Source organism: Miscanthus floridulus, chromosome 17 (assembly GCF_019320115.1).
Source record: "Miscanthus floridulus cultivar M001 chromosome 17, ASM1932011v1, whole genome shotgun sequence".
Lineage (NCBI taxonomy): Eukaryota > Viridiplantae > Streptophyta > Magnoliopsida > Poales > Poaceae > Miscanthus > Miscanthus floridulus.
The window spans coordinates 5,340,805-5,356,871 of NC_089596.1; the positions used below are offsets into that span (position 1 = coordinate 5,340,805).

The 16,067-nt window shown below is 45.9% G+C and overlaps 1 pseudogene; it reads left to right on the forward strand.

The window, feature by feature from the left end:
* Positions 1 to 7,703: 7,703 nt before the first annotated feature.
* On the forward strand, positions 7,704 to 14,769 carry LOC136515124 (kinetochore protein NUF2 homolog; annotated as a pseudogene).
* The last annotated feature ends 1,298 nt before the right edge of the window (positions 14,770 to 16,067 follow it).

The following is a 16,067-nucleotide window of genomic DNA, read 5'->3' on the forward strand; positions in this document are numbered from 1 at the left end:
ACACCCTTGATATGTTTCCTCAGCTCCACGCTTCTCAAATGGCCGGTTGGGGGTCTATTTATAAGCCCCACTGAGAAAATAGTCGTTGGGGACGAAATCCTGCTTTTCTGCTACTGACCGGACGCTGATCACGTCCTGACCGGACGCGTCCGGTCGTCCCGACCGTTGGAGCCGCGATCCACTGATCGGACGCTGCCAGCGTCCGGTCGCATTTTCACCGCTCTAGAACCTCTCTGTACTCGACCGGACTCTGCTGTCCTGCGTCCGGTCGATCTGCTGCCAACATCCGGTCCAGCGTCTGGTCGCGCCTGTTGCCGAGCCTCTTGATCGGAGTGTCCGGTCACTTTCCTCCAGCGTCCGGTCATTTCTGTGAGCTCGTTTCTTTGTGATCTTGCGTACGACTTGATTCCTATCTTCATGCTTGAACTTTGCTTGATATCTTGGGTCTTCTCTTGTGCTTCTAAGGTCTTGCTTTATGGTATTGATCATTGGATCATCACGTTGCCTTCGTCCAAGTCATGTCTTGCATCCTATTGAACTACAAAACAATCACTTGCAAATGTATTAGTCCAATTTGGTTGTGTTGGTTATCAAACACCAAAATCCAAAGTAAATGGGCCTAGGATCCATTTTCCTTACAGGGCCTAAAGTTGGATCTATACCAGAGTTATAATTTCCGCCCAACGTGTAATGCAGATGGTACCTGTAATTAGGCACTAAATTATTTCTGCTCATGTAAAAAAACTGACATGAACAAAGCAAGCTTGTCCTCTCCCTGTCCATGAAAGAGCACTTCTTGTAATTGGAGATGGATGCTCATCGTAAGATACCGACCCAAGAAGTCAAACAAATTCAACTTTAACCAAATATATGTAATAAAGTTAATATTTAGTACATAATTAGTACTATCTCTATCCACAAAAGAATAAAACTATATGTTACGTGCCACATAAAGTGGTTCACGTTTGATCAAGTTTCTAGTTATGATATTCATATTTATGGCTCCAAATTAATTTATTACAAATACATTTCATAATTAATCTAATAGTATTTATTTGGCATCATAATATTGATATTTTTTCATCTATAATTGGTCAGACTTAAGGTACCAAAACTTGACACTGTGTTTGAATTGCATTCTTTCAGGGACGAAAGGAGTATCATTAGATAGATCATCAAATCTATTTTTATAATAAAGTTGTTTGGAGATACAAATGTTGCAAATATTTTATATAAATCTAGTCAAAGTTGAGAAAGTTTGACCTACAGTTTTCCGTAGCGACAAATCCAAGGGACCGAGGGAGTAGTTGCCAACCACCGAATATGATAACATACTTTCCACATTTTATGTCCATATTCTAAAATGAACATTAATATGGATTTAAATATCTTTAGATGTTACAAATCAGATCTGTGATCTAAATCTGAACTTGAATATCATGCGGTTGAATAATAAAAGCATATAGGGAACTTCAAATCACTATTATTTTCACAAATTTTTGATCTTGAATACTGTGGTATAGTGGTGGCTTGATTGGCTTGAGGTTGATACATGGCTTGGCATGCATGTCATATTGGCATGTATAACCAAGGTTACACATGCTTCTATCATGTCACATCACCATCCTCTCTCTTGCTAGAGACATGTGAGCAAGAGGCACACCTTTTCAAAAGGTAGGTCAACAATGAATACTCCCTCCGCTCCAAAATAAATGACATTTTTTAGCTTTAGACATTGTCGGTGTAGAAAGTGACCAACACGTAAATATTTATAGTTTTGTCGTACGTTGTGATCGGAGATGGCCTAGCACTCAAGGACATCCTTGGGGGGAAAGGACTCGCCATGGAGTTCGATCTCGCCAATCTGTCGGTGAAGCTCGAGGACGCCCAGGAGCGCGTTAAGTGCGTCCAACAGTTGGTCAAGGTCGACCTATAGCTCACCGCGGAGGTGAGTTCCCCGTGTTTGTTCTTGAGCTCTTAGTCTCTTGTTGGTAGCCTCAGCATGCTTGCTTCTCATTTTCGTAGGTTCTACAGGAGATGTCGTCCCGCAAGTCCCGTTTCCTCCAGATGGAGCATGCCCGGATGGCCGAGCTTGAGCGTCAGCTAGAGTCCGCCCGCCGCGAGTCCTAGGACCAGGCGGCCAAGGTGACCGCGGTGTGGGCGGAGGAGCAGCGTGTGGCGGAACGGGCGACCACCGCCGAGCGGGGGCTTGAGGCGGCGAAGGCCCGCCAGGCGGAGACTGAGGCGGGGCTGCAGAAATCCCTGGCGGACACCGAGGCGGCGCTCCAAAAATCCCTGGACTTTGATTGATTGCATTTGATATGTGCATATTCATGTGCTTGCTTGCATTGCATCCATTGCATAAGCTTTCAAATTTAGTATGCATGCTTGTGTGGTGTATGCTAGTTGTAGAACTTGAATGATGATTTGATAACTAGCATGCATAGGATGATAGCTAGACACTTGGTATGCTTTTCAAGTAATGCTAGTACCTTGCTTTTAATGTTGATCTCATAAGGTATCTAGTGCTTTTATTTTCAAGTGATATCTAGCTAACCATGGTGTTAAGGATGAACTTAAAGGTGCAACTCCGATTGGTACACGCTTCAAAGATTTATTCTATACACCTTAGTATCATTTAGTAGTAATTACTCTCCCACAATTTCAATCTATGCATATGTGCGAGCTTCAAATCAAACACTCTAGCACATATGTAGGGGAAGCTAATACTACCATCTCGGGTTTGTGGTACTTGTCCAAAATCATTTTCACATGGTAAAATCGCTTGGGCAAGCAACATGAATTCAAAAAAGCTTAATTTTCATATCTTTGTAGAGTTGTCATCAATTATCAAAAATGGGGAGATTGAAAGGTCCTTGTGTGGTTTTGGTAATTGAGTGACAACCCTAGGTGGACTAATTGTGTTTATGTGAGATACACATATGATTAGTCCACAAGTACATGTGTGTGAGCAACATATGCTGTGAAAGTGAAAATGGCTTGGAGATGTTGCAAAGCTCACACATGTGATGATGAAGGAGCTCATTGCAAATGAGACATGACATTGAGTCATGTGATCAAGGTGGAGAAGATCAAGACATGACTTGGCTTGATGGACCGGTCACAAGCGTGAAGGGCAAGTTGAAGGCTTTGGAGCGATGGACCGCGTGGCGGTGAAGCTTGAGCAAGACTTGGCGCCGATGGACGAACGCAACAGTGAAAAGCAAGTGAGGTCAAGATCGATGAACCAACAAGATCACGTGATGATATGAAGTGGATCATATCATTGTTGATCGTGTTGGTGCATGTGTTGCATCGACAATGGAGGAGATGAAATAGAATGCGCAAGGCAATGTTATAACCTAGGGCATTTCATTTCACCGGTCATATGTGTGTAGAGAAGTTGATGACCGGGTTTAGGATAGATGGCCATACTATCAAGAGGGGCAAACTTGTTTGCATATCGGTCATCTAGCACCACTCGAGTGATCTAACTTTGCATCGTCGCTAGGATTAAGTGGCGTGGCAAGTTGAGTGGCTAATCCTTTGGAAAATATTTTGTGAAAATGCTAACACACATACACATGGTGGTGTATACTTGGTGGTGTTGGCACATTTACAAAGGAGACGAAGTTGCAGTTGATGTGGATCAACTCGGTGAAGGAACGAAGGCAAGGGTTCGAAACTCCACAGGCGGAGTGTCCGCCCGTAGAGTGCAGACAGTTTGACGGTGCCACCGGCGCCCTATTCAGAGAAGATAGGGTCTCACAGAGTGGAGCGGATGCCGGTCACATGGTGACCGGACGCTGGGGTCCAGTGTCCGGTCAGTGGCGGCCGAGAGCGTGCAGGCATTGGTCTTCGACCGGATGCTGGCACTAGAAGTGACCGAACATTGGCAGGGTGTGTCTGGTCAGGCTGACGTACGGTGACATAGGCGACACATAAAAGTTAGAGAAGGACCGGACGCTGATGCTACGTCCGATCATGACCGACCGGACGCGTTCGGTCGCAACTGGTACCTTATTGGAAACGACCGGACGCTAGGGTTGCTACGTCCGGTCAGTTTAAGCAGCTGCGTCCGGTCATCACTTGACCGTTGAGATCAAGTGACTGAGGTTGAATGGAGGTGACACGTGGCGAGCATCCGTTGATTGGACGCTGAGGTCCTACGCCCGGTCGATACGACCGGAGCGTCCGGTCGTCCCGAGTTTTGCCCAGTAAAGGGGTAACGGCTAGTTTAGCCCGTGTGGCTATAAATAGAAGGTGGCCTCGACCATAGCTGGTGCTGAGCACCTCGAGGGACTTTGTGTCCATGCTTGTGAGTGCTTAGGAGCCCTCTATCTCACATATACTTGATAGTGATCATTCGATTGTGTGAGAGAGCGATTTTAGTGCGATTGCATCATGAGGTTGCATTGAGTGGCACTAGGTGATCGAGTTACAAGCCGGTGATGCTTGTTACTCTTGGAGGTTGCCACCTCCTATACGGCTTGGTGGTGGTCTCCGTCGAAGCCCGCAAGAAGCTTCTGCGGTGCTCCGGAGAAGAGCTTTATGAGGGGCATTGTGCTCACCCCGTGGGAGCCGCGAAGAGCAACTCTAGTTGAGCGTGTCATTGAGCTACCCTCACTTTCGGGGTAGGTTCTTACGGTGCCCGATGTGCGGGCTTGGCGGGTGATGCCAATTAGCCGCCGAACCACCAAGTGAGCGGTCGATACAACGGGGACTAGCGTGTTGGCAAGCACGTGAACCTCGGGAGAAAAATCACCGTGTCAACTTTGTTCTTCCCGTTGGTTTGCATCCTCGTTACACAAGCTTATAATTACTTTCATATACATTATGTTTGTGTAGTTGCTCTTGTAATTAGTTAGCTTGTGTAGCTTACTAGTTACCTTCTTGCTTGTGTAGCATAGAAGTAGCTCCTTTGCGTGGCTAATTTGGTTTGTGTAACCTTGTTAGTCACTTTGCTTAGTTTGTGTAGCTAAGTATTTGAGCTCTGTAATTTGGCATTGGTTGCCTTGTTATTGAGCATTGTTAGTGAGTATTAGGTGGCTTTGTGCTTTTGCTTACTAGCATGTGTATGAGCTCCCTTGTTACTTAAAGTACTAGTGGCATAGGTTTATGTGACTTTGCTTCTAGAATGGGTTAGGTGAGCTCTAGCTAGCTCGACACCTTTGTTTCTTAATTAGTATCTTTGGAAGGTGCTAGAGAACATAGATATAGGGGTGTAATATTGACTAGACCGATAGTTTTAATTCCGCACTTGTTTCGACTAGCCGACGCGATTAATTTTAGAAATGACTATTCACCCTCCTCTAGTCCGCCATCTCAACCTTACAGCCGGCCCAAGAGCTACGCATTCGTTCGGAGCATTCGTCTGCTGGGCCGAACCTTTGCAGGGAAGCCAGTCCATGAGGGCCCCCGTGTTTATGAACCCAACAGACATATTCTTTAACCGTTCGTATTATTTAAATTTTTATATAAGTATTATCTATTTTATAATAACTTTTTTTTATTATTGATGATACTTTAATAATAATTTATTTATTTTATAATTCATAAAAAATACAGCTGCAGCCTTTTGATCATAAGGTACTTCCTCTGTTTCTAAATAATTGTTGTTTTCGCTTCCTGAGAAACAACTTTGGCTAAATATATATAAAAATATTAATATTGATGATTCAAAATTAATATCATTAGATAGATCATTGAATTTATTTTCATAATAAATTTATTTAGAGATACAACTGTCGATGCGTAAAGTGACCAACTAGTAAATATTTATCGTTTTGCCGTACGTTGTGATCGGATGTGATCTAGCACTCAATGACACAGGGTTTAGACTGGTTCACGCAATGTGCCCTACGTCCAGTTTGAGTCGGTCGGTGACTTTATTCCTAAGTCCAGGTGATTGAAGTTTGCTGTGGGGTTACAAACGAGAGGGAGTAAGATAGATGTGTAAGAGGTCCGGTCGGACTTTGAACCGAAGGGCCGAGAGTGACGGGAGCTCCTACGTGCGCTAAGTATTCGAGCGTATGCTCTGTGCGGCTTTGGAATGTCCAAAGCCAGCAGAGAGTGAGTTAGAATAATCCGTCTGTTGTTCGTTGGGTTGTTTATGTGAATCGATCCTCTGAATCCATCGTCCTCCTTTTGGAGAGAGCGCATCCTCTTTTATAGATAAATGTGACGGCTTTGCAGGAGAGACTGTGAGAGAAAGAGTGTGTGTGCGTACCTAGTCTTTTTGCCCACGTCGTCGGGTACAAGGTGGTTTGTCGGTGCCCACAATACTGTTGATGGCTGGATGCATGTGGTTGGTTCCACTGCATTCTTCTGGTATGGCAAATGTCGACGCCTACTATACCGTAGGATAAATGTCAGCGTCCATAACACTGTTCGTGGTCTGACACATCTGGAAGGTTGCAGAGCACCCTTCTGACATGACCCGACAGTACTGTCCTACAGGTGTACAGGGTACGGTCCTCGTTATTGCGGTGGACTTGAGAGCCCTGCCTTACTTATTCCGCCTAATTCTTTGGGTTCTTACCGAGCGGGCGTCCCCGTTCGGTTGTTTTCCAGTCGGCTCCGACCGCGTTGGTCGGAGAAGAGCTGTAAGCAGAGGTTCGGTGTAGGCGGGCTAGAGGCGGACCGGAGTCGGAAGCAAGCGTCGCCCTCTCCTTGGCCAGGCCTTCCGGTCGGTGAGGCGGGCCGGAGTCGGAAGCGGGCGCTGTTCCTCCTTAGCCAGGCCTTCCGATCGGAGAGGCGGGCCGGAGTCGGAAGCGAGCGTCGTCCTCTCCTTGGCCAGGCCTTCCGGTCGGTGAGGTGGGCCGGAGTCGGAAGCGAGCGTTGTTCCTCCTTAGCCAGTCCTTCCGATCGGAGAGGCAGGCCGAAGTCGGAAGCGAGCGTCGTCCTCTCCTCGGCCAGGTCTTCTGGTCGGAGAGGCGGGCCGGAGTCGGAAAGCGGGCGCCGTTCCTCTCCTCGGCCAGGCCTTCCGATCGGAGAGACGGGCCAGAGTTGAAAGCGAGCACCGTTCCTCTTTGGCTAAGCCTTCCGGTCGGAGAGGCGGGCCGGAGTTGGAAGCGAGCGCCGTTCCTCCTTAGCCAGGCCTTCCGATCGGAGAGACGGGCCAGAGTTGAAAGCGAGCACCGTTCCTCTTTGGCTAAGCCTTCCGGTCGGAGAGGCGGGCCGGAGTTGGAAGCGAGCGCCGTTCCTCCTTAGCCAGGCCTTCCAGTCGGAGACTGGATCGCCCTTCTGGCCTGTCGTTAGGTTTTTTGGTCCGGCCCAGGAGTTGCGTGTCATTCGCAACGTCGTATGATGGGCCGAGCTTTTATTGGGAAGCAGGTCCATGAGGAACCCCGGGTTTATGAATCCGACAACAACCGTTGCATATTTTTTTTATAAATCCAGTCAAATTTATAGTACGTAAACCAAAATCAATATTTATTTAGGTACGGAGGAGTAGCTGCACCCTTTTTGACTAGAAGGCTCCTCTCCTCACAAATTCAATTTAAAGAGTTTTACCTGGGTCACGGTAGCCTGTTCGGAACTTATTTGTCCTCTACGTCGGCATTCTGTTTTGATCCTCACGGTTCGGAAGCCTGACACGTGGGGCTAGTCAATAAAAATGTCCAGAATAACCCCACTTGAACAGGCCACTCGTAACAGACGCTGCATCCAGCCATCCAGGTTCCAGGTGACAGACGCTTGTATCCAGTTGACTCCATTCCAATTCCAATTTCTCCAGCGCAGGGTGGGCGGGAAGACGAAAACCCCAACGCCGCCGCCTGCCGGAGTGGAAAGGGGTAAACCCGCCGCCATCGCATCCCACCCCACCCATCCGGTTTCGATTCGATTCGCTGGTGGTGCCCGCAGCGGAGGGGATGGCGAGCTCCTACTCCTTCCCCCTGTTTAAGCCGGGGGAGATCGTGCCGGCGCTGCCACAGCTACGGCATCGCGCCCAGCCCCAACCTCTGCGCCGAGGACGTCGTCCACCCTCAGCCCGGCTTCGTCGCCAAGGTCCTCTCCCTCTTCCTCGCCAACGTCGTCGAGTACGCCCCCGCCGCTCTCCGCCCCCCCCCCCGACCTGTCCCGCCTCACCTGGATCCGGCCTCATCTCTGCGTTTGCTTGCTTTGGTTTTTGGGAAGGAATTGCAAAAATGAAACTCGAAAGACTGACTCTTGATTACGATGATACTCGGGTGGATGACAAGTGGGTCTATGAATTAGGGTACTGTCAAATCTGCAAATGACACTTCTATTTTTGCAAATCGCGCTTTTTTTTGGGGTGGTGGGGTGGGGGGGGGGGGGGGGGGGGGGCATTTTGCTTGTTGCAGCGACGAGCCCGACGAGCAGGTACAGTTCCAGGCGCTGCAGGTGCTCGACAACCCGGAACACCACATGCGTGCCCTACGGTACTTGCAGATCTACAAGAGGGCCAACGCCTTCCTCTAGTCCATCCAGTTCCGGGACCTCAATCTCCGCGACCTCCTCCGCACCGACGGCCCCCGTGTCGTCGACATCCTCAGCGCCCTCATCAACTATCTCCTCTTCAGGCAGGAGAAGCTCACCTTGCTTCAGCCCATCGTCCAAGAGTACGGCGCGCCTGATGAACAGCACACGGAGCTCCTAATTTTTTACTATTTTACCCTTTTTTTAAATAAAATTCACATTTGGCCTCGTGATAGAATTAAACTCATCTTTGGACCTTAGGGGTCGGCGCCATGAGTTCTGGCGCCGAGGTAACACGTCTCAACGCCACAGATCTTGGCGCCGAGGTGCCTGACCATGCACAGAAGAAAATCCTACGTAGCCGGTACCTCAGCGCCAGAATACATGGCGCCAAGCCGCTGAGCTTGGCGCTGAGGTACCGGCTTCCAAGCATACGGCCAAGTGAAGAGAGAGAGAGGTGGGCCCCGGACAAAGGCGACCTCGGGCGGGAGACCAGGCGCGTGCGGCGCGCGCCACATGCGCGCATAGCCTACCAAGCGCGTGCGGCGCGCCCCATCAGCTAGAGCCCGGCGCCCGAGCCAACCAGCAGCCTGCAGCGCCGGTTCCCCTGCTCCGTTTCCCGCGCCGGTTTGCAAAAATCACCGGCTGCATCCCACCGTCTTGTGAAACCACTGACACGTGGAAAAGAACCAAAACCGGAGGTCACGTCTCTCCTCACTGAAATGACGTTCTCATTTTTTCTTTAATTTACCATATATATCACGCCTTCTGATGTGGATGGATGGATGCATCCAAGCGAAGCTGAAAGCAAGCGCATCTGATATGAATAGTGCAGCCTGCTGCAGCTAGCAGGTCGTAGCTGCCTAGCTAAAGTTTAGGCTGGGTAGGGCAGGCAGGCGCGCACGGTCATCTTCTGACAACGGGTGCTACAGTACTACTCCTAGTTGCGTTGCATGTCTGGGTCTGTGCCGTCTGGCTAGGCTCTGCTGCTTTATGGTAGATAAAAGAAGAATACGTACGTGTTGTGTGTGCACTTTACTGTATATATACTAATATATATTATCTATTATATATGAATTAATTAAATATGAGTAATGAGCCATACATCCATTTAATCTTTAATATATCCGTTTCAAAAAGAATAGCACACGTGGCAGCCAACATGCACCAGCTAATCGTGCCTGCACACCTAGGAGGTCACGTGCCTGCGAACCTGTGCATGGGAGGCCATGCTCCTGCGAAGTCAGGAAGCAGGACCTCTGGATAATTTCCAAAATTTGCGAAGAATTTGACATATTTAACTAGTATTTTTCTGATATATGCAATACATTCATAGAAATAATTTATAAATCATCCTTCAGCGTGTTCGGCTTGGCTTGTCTTAGCTTGTTTCAGCTTATTCTCTCTCACAGAACACTATTGAATCAGCCAAAACTAGCCGGAACACTTTAGATAATATATATTAGTATATATACAGTAAAGTGTGTACACACAACACGTACGTATTCTTCTTTTATCTACCATAAAGCAGCAGCGCCCGGCCAGACGGCATAGACCCAGACATGCAACGCAACTAGGAGTAGTACTGTAGCACCCGTTGTCAGAAGATGACCGTGCGCGCTTGCCTGCCCTGCCTAGCCTAAACTTTAGCTAGGCAGCTACGACCTGCTAGCTGCAGTAGGCTGCACTATTCACATCAGATGCGCTTGCTTTCAGCTTGCGCTTGCATGCATCCATCCATCCACATCAGAAGGCGTGATATATATGGTAAATTAAAGAAAAAATGGGGACGTCATTTCAGTGAGGAGAGACGTGACCTCCGGTTTTGGTTCTTTTCCACGTGTCGGTGGTTTCGCAAGACGGTGGGATGCAACCGGTGGTTTTTGCAAACCGGCACGGGAAACGGAGCAGGGGAACCGGCGCTGCAGGCTGCTGGTTGGCTCGGGCGCCGGGCTCTAGCTGATGGGGCGCTCCGCACGCGCCTGGTAGGCTGTGCGCGCATGTGGCACGCGCCTGGTCTCCCGCCCGAGGTCGCCTTTGTCCGGGGCCCACCTCTCTCTCTCTTCACTTGGCCGCACGCTTGGAAGCCGGTACCTCGACGCCAAGATCTGTGGCGTTGAGCTCGGCGCCATGTATTCTGGCGCCGAGGTACCGGCCATGTAGGATTTTCTTCTGTGCACGGCTAGGCATCTCGGCGCCAAGATCTATGGCGCCGAGACGTGTTACCTCGGCGTCAGAACTCATGGCGCCGACCCCCAGGGTCCAAAGATGAGTTTAAGTCTCTCGGAGAGCCAAATGTAAATTTTATTCAAAAAAAGGGTTAAATAGTAAAAAATTAGGCACAGAGCTCAGGGCTAAGATCGCCGAGGTCTCCTTCCCGTACTCCTCCTTTACATTTTTCTGCCTTCTGTCCGGGGAAATACTTAGATTTTCTCTCCCTGTGTGTGTTTTCTTTTCTGCATTTTTTTCCCTTCCATTTTCAACCTTATACAGCTTACGAAGGCGAAAGAGGACCATCTGCTTAAGGAGCAGATGGAGGCACCCATGGTCCAGCAGCTTGAAAAGGAGGTCAATGCCCTCAAGCAGAGGCTTCTGATTACAACAGAGAGCAGCTGTCGCTGCGCGTTGCATCAAAAGCCTTGGACGAAAAGAAAGAGGAGACACTAAGGAAGGTGCTGATTCCTGTCTTGTGTTGCATTTTTCCTTCCTTTTGATTAGAATGGTGCTTGGGCTTTTCCTTGGTACGTCTTTATTCTTATGTTCTGTGTGATCGATCAAAAACAGAGGTTTACAATGTGGACATGTGTTTACATATGTCAACTTTGAACCTGCTGCATATTTTGGCTGCTGTCAATCTTGGCACTACTACCTTGCTGCCTTAAGCTACAATGCCGAGTAGCTTTCTTATTTGGCGTATTGCTGATACCTTCTGTCAATAAATGAATAAATTGTTGTCCATGAAAACTAAGAGGTATGTATAATCTGGTTGTTGCTCAAGTGTCCACCATGTTATGCTACCAGCATATGAAAAGAGCAAGTTTCCGATGCATGTATCATGCATGTTATATTTGAGAATGTGCCTACAGCATGGACACTATTGGAATTTAGAAGTAGTACGGACTAACATTGAAATTAGTTGAAAAGTCATATGCTTAAGCATTCTGTTCAATGCCAACAAGATAACAAATTGTGTTGAAGTCAGTAGGTTTTGTTTGGCGTATATTCAGTTCCAGGCTTCTTGGTTGAAGCTAGCACAGGTAGTTTTGGATTACATGGAGTCTGGATGAAGCCATAGGTGATAGTGAGCTGCCTTTTGGTAGGTTCATTGGTTCAGTCAGTTGCAAATATTTCACCTGATTCACGTCAACAGATCATGTAACTTGCCACTGGTTTTGGTTATACATACGTTGAAAATCTCATTAGACTTAAAAGCGGAGAAGCTGGAGTTGTTAGGCCAGACATGAGACACCCCCTCTTACTCTGGCTTTTTACTCCGAGGAGCCAAAGCTCCATAGACTGCCACCTTCTGTATGTTATAGGTGCTCCAGGCCAAATCAGTCTTAAAGCACTGGAAGTATGCTTACTTGTTTAAGAAAGCGATCTTTTAGCATAATTGGAAGACATTTAGTGGAGAAGCTGGAGTTGTTAGGCCAGACATGAGACACCCCTCTTACTCTGGCTTTTTACTCCGAGGAGCCAAAGCTCCATAGACTGCCACCTTCTGTATGTTATAGGTGCTCCAGGCCAAATCAGTCTTAAAGCACTGGAAGTATGCTTACTTGTTTAAGAAAGCGATCTTTTAGCATAATTGGAAGACATTTAGTTATTTAATCAGCCACTGAATGCTGACATTTTTTTCTTCCTAACTAATATCTGGTATTTATTAGCATCGGCTTTGCTTTGTATTTATGGACATTGACCAGCAGAACTGCTCTTGTTAAGTTAAACTGGATTTTTTTTGTACTCTATTCAAAGCAATACTTCATAATATTACATTCGCTGCTTGTTTTTTTTCCTGGCAGAACAACCAGGCTGATTTTGAGTTGGTGAAAGCTATGCAAGAAAAGGAAAAGCTATCAGCCAAAATTGTTCATTCCCCTGAAAAGCTCCAGGTAGGCTGTATGTTGTTTGTTTTAAACTGATACAGGCATAAAGTTCATCAGGAATTGAATGTGTTGGAATGCCTAAGCTACAAAAACCGAAAGCCATTCATACAAGCAACTCTGTAGGTTCTAGAATTACTTTCCATGGTAGAACAGCAAGCCATAGTTTACCTAACTGTCTTACTCAATGCAACTAGGACTTGCAAGTATGCTGTCATCCTTTCAACTGTCGGAATGACTTTATCTCTTCACAGTTCAGCATAACTATGAATGAATTATTCACTCATATCATTGCAATTGTCACTGGGTGCTCTATCTAAGATTGCGTTCTTTTTTAAAAAAAGTGTCCATTTTCCCAGAATCATTAGTGCTTGCTTCTTTATGTGCTATGAGTATATTTTTTTATGTGCTTACATTGTCAAATTGCTTCAATCAGAATTATGAGCTTCAATCAGATAATCATCATCTTGTGCTAGCTTCCATAATAACTATGGATTTTATTTTCTATATCGAAGAGGAACCTTGAGGAGAAGAAAGCAGTCCGTGATGAGTTAAAGAACTTAGAGAAGATGGCAATGCAGAAAGTCCAAGAGAAAACCGATACTCTTGAGATGTATACTAAGGTACTCTTTATGATGCGCTCTTCGTGATGCTGATTGGCGCAACAATTTCACACTTGTTGCTATAAATTTGTTGTAAACAATACAGATCATGTGCTAACGAACAGTGTTTTCTTTCTGGTAATCTTGAGTTCCCATTTAGTTCTCCCCACAACCTCAGATCATTCTTTTCTTACTACAGCTGATGGGGCAATTGCTCAAATCATCAAATCACAAGAACCATTTGACATTTATTGTTGTTTCTTGTGAGGCTTGACCTTTCTTATTTCCGTATACTCCATTTATGTAGTTGCATGATAAGCATCTTTATTTTGCAGGTTTCTGAGAAACTAGCAAAGCATCTCTCTAAAATTTCTGCTGTACTTGAAAAAGTATGAATAGCGGCAAGCTTTCCTTCATGCAAGATTTTTTTCCCCTTTGGCTGATTGCACCCTTGAGCCTTGAGTCAAATTGGTATGACAATGACTGTACAAATATATTATTCATGCTAGAGCGCTGCTGCTAAAGCTTCTGAGAAGGATGTTAAAGCACACAAAGAGAAGACCAGTGAGCAAAATTTGGAGATAAAGGCACTTCGCAATAAAGCTGCTGAATGGGAAATGAAAGGTTAGTATATTTTTAGCATTGCTCAAGTATTATCAAGTCAGTTCTTAGTTCAAATGTTATCATCACATTACTGTGCATGGACATCTTTCAATTACTACTCGAGAACGAGGCCAAACTGAAAGCAAAGGAGAAACAAAGGGATCAAAGAGTTGGAGAGAACAATCGGAAGATGACTGCATTGAAATATGAAGTTGAATCGGAGCACAAGTGCCTTGAGGAGAAACAAAGAAAAATAAAGGAAAAGATTGACAAGGTGATGTTCTTATCCTGGATGTTCTGCTGTTGAAAAGAATCCTTTCGAAATTGCACTGCATGAGTTGCCACATCCCGTCTATTGCTTTGCATGTTACCTTTGAATTTGATTGATACCTTCGAGCCTGATTAGTAGCTGTGGCTGTATAAATCTAGAAGGACAAACATAGGCTATGCATCCAGTACTTCATTTCTGGAAGTCTGGTAGGCTGTTGTCATCTTTTTTCTTTATTGTGCGTACCTAGCTGGAACAAAGAAAATAGAGGAAAATCTATGGGAAGTATGATCAAGTTTGTGAGGCGGTATGTCCTAGCTAGAAGCCTATTTGATTTCCGGTACGTCCTAGCTAGAAGCCTATTTGATTTCCTAAAAGGACACTAGTCCATAAAGAACATTGGTTTCCTTGAGGTTGTTTGCTGATAACAGCCTTTTCTCCAGCCTAAGATGTACATGGATGGCTTGGATCAATCCTTCGACGAGACTGATGAAGCTGCAGTGATGTTGAACACTATATAGCCCAGAGTGGCGCTTGATGTGGTGAATTGACCATCGGGCAACGGATCGTGGACAATTAGCATAGTAATAATTGTGCTAGTGTCCGGCTTTGTGTATATATACCTGCACTGGACCGTGTCGTGTGTGGTCACTTTTGCATCTCGTTTCATGTTGTTGCTCTGATCGTGTGTGGTCAGTCAAACGCGTTTGTATGTGCTCTTTGCACCTCTATTTTTATTTAATTAGTACTAGCTTGCCACTGAAAATGGCGGTAATTAGGCTTGGTTGCAAGTCCAAGTCGTGGAGGACAAATCAAAAGCACCACAAGTACTGTCGAATCTCGACAGTGGGTAGGCTCAACTTTAGTCACCTAAGTTGAGACAAGAGTGCAAAGTTTGCATCTACTGTATTAGTGTAAATGGAGGTTAGATTCTGACTTACTAGTGTCTCTCTTACTAGGAATACGTATTTATTTTGTAGGATCTAAATCAATGAAAAAAATTGTTGGTCAATAAATTAGGAGTCTAAAAATTGTTTGGAGCAACCATGTCACACTCACACCAGACAGGGCAAAGAAGCTCGATGAATATATGGCGCGCTGCAAGGGTCTGGACCTTCGTTTCGCTGAAATTTGACTTATGCTGATTTATTATGAGAAGAAAACATTGTTTGTTTGTTGAAAAATACTGTTGAAGTAGTTCAAGCGTACAGGGCATATCGGCTACGTCTGCGTGATTTAGCTTGCTACTGCTGCTGCTTCTTGTCTTGTTACCTATCCCTCACTACGATTATTTACCTGACAAGTGACACCTCTAATTCTCAAGTCAGTTGTTACGTGGTTTGTTCCTCACATGCATCTACCTCTATTTTAAGACAAACTCTATCTGTGGAATAGATTGAGTTGATCCTTAACCGTTTCATTCCTAATTAGTATTAGTAGGAGTGATGAGGTCAATCAACACAATTTAAGAAACAGACTCACCATGCATCACTCCATAACTCAAATCAAACACACCGTCACTCCAAATGATGGCGACCAGAGGGCTAAGAAATGGCAACCAGACTGTCATGCGGTTGGTTCGGGAGTGCTGACTTGTTGGGCCCCGCCCGTGCATGCCGCACTCCCGAGCGGATAAGGGAGGTGGGCCAAGATTACCAGGGATTTTTTTCAATTAATTTAATTTTCAACCATCTTCGTTATGTTCGTTTGGGCTTGTTTGACTGATAAGACTAATTTAATGTGAGAGAAAAATATTATTTGTGGATTGAAAAAGTACGTCTTATAAGTCAAATAAGCCAAAACAAACATGACGCTTATCTGTCTCAAAGAAAATCAACTTCTGAGGGGTGTTCGGTTGGTAAGGTTTGGGATGATTTTAAATAATTCAATAGTATTATACGAGAGAGAATAAGCTCAAACAATATGAAATAAAAGCTATAAATGATGAGCCAAAACGCCTTGTTTCTGCGAGAGGTCGCACTGCTAGGATCCCTGAATCCTCCGTCCTTGTTGCCTTGTTGGGGATCATCCTAGTCCCAGAAATGGCCG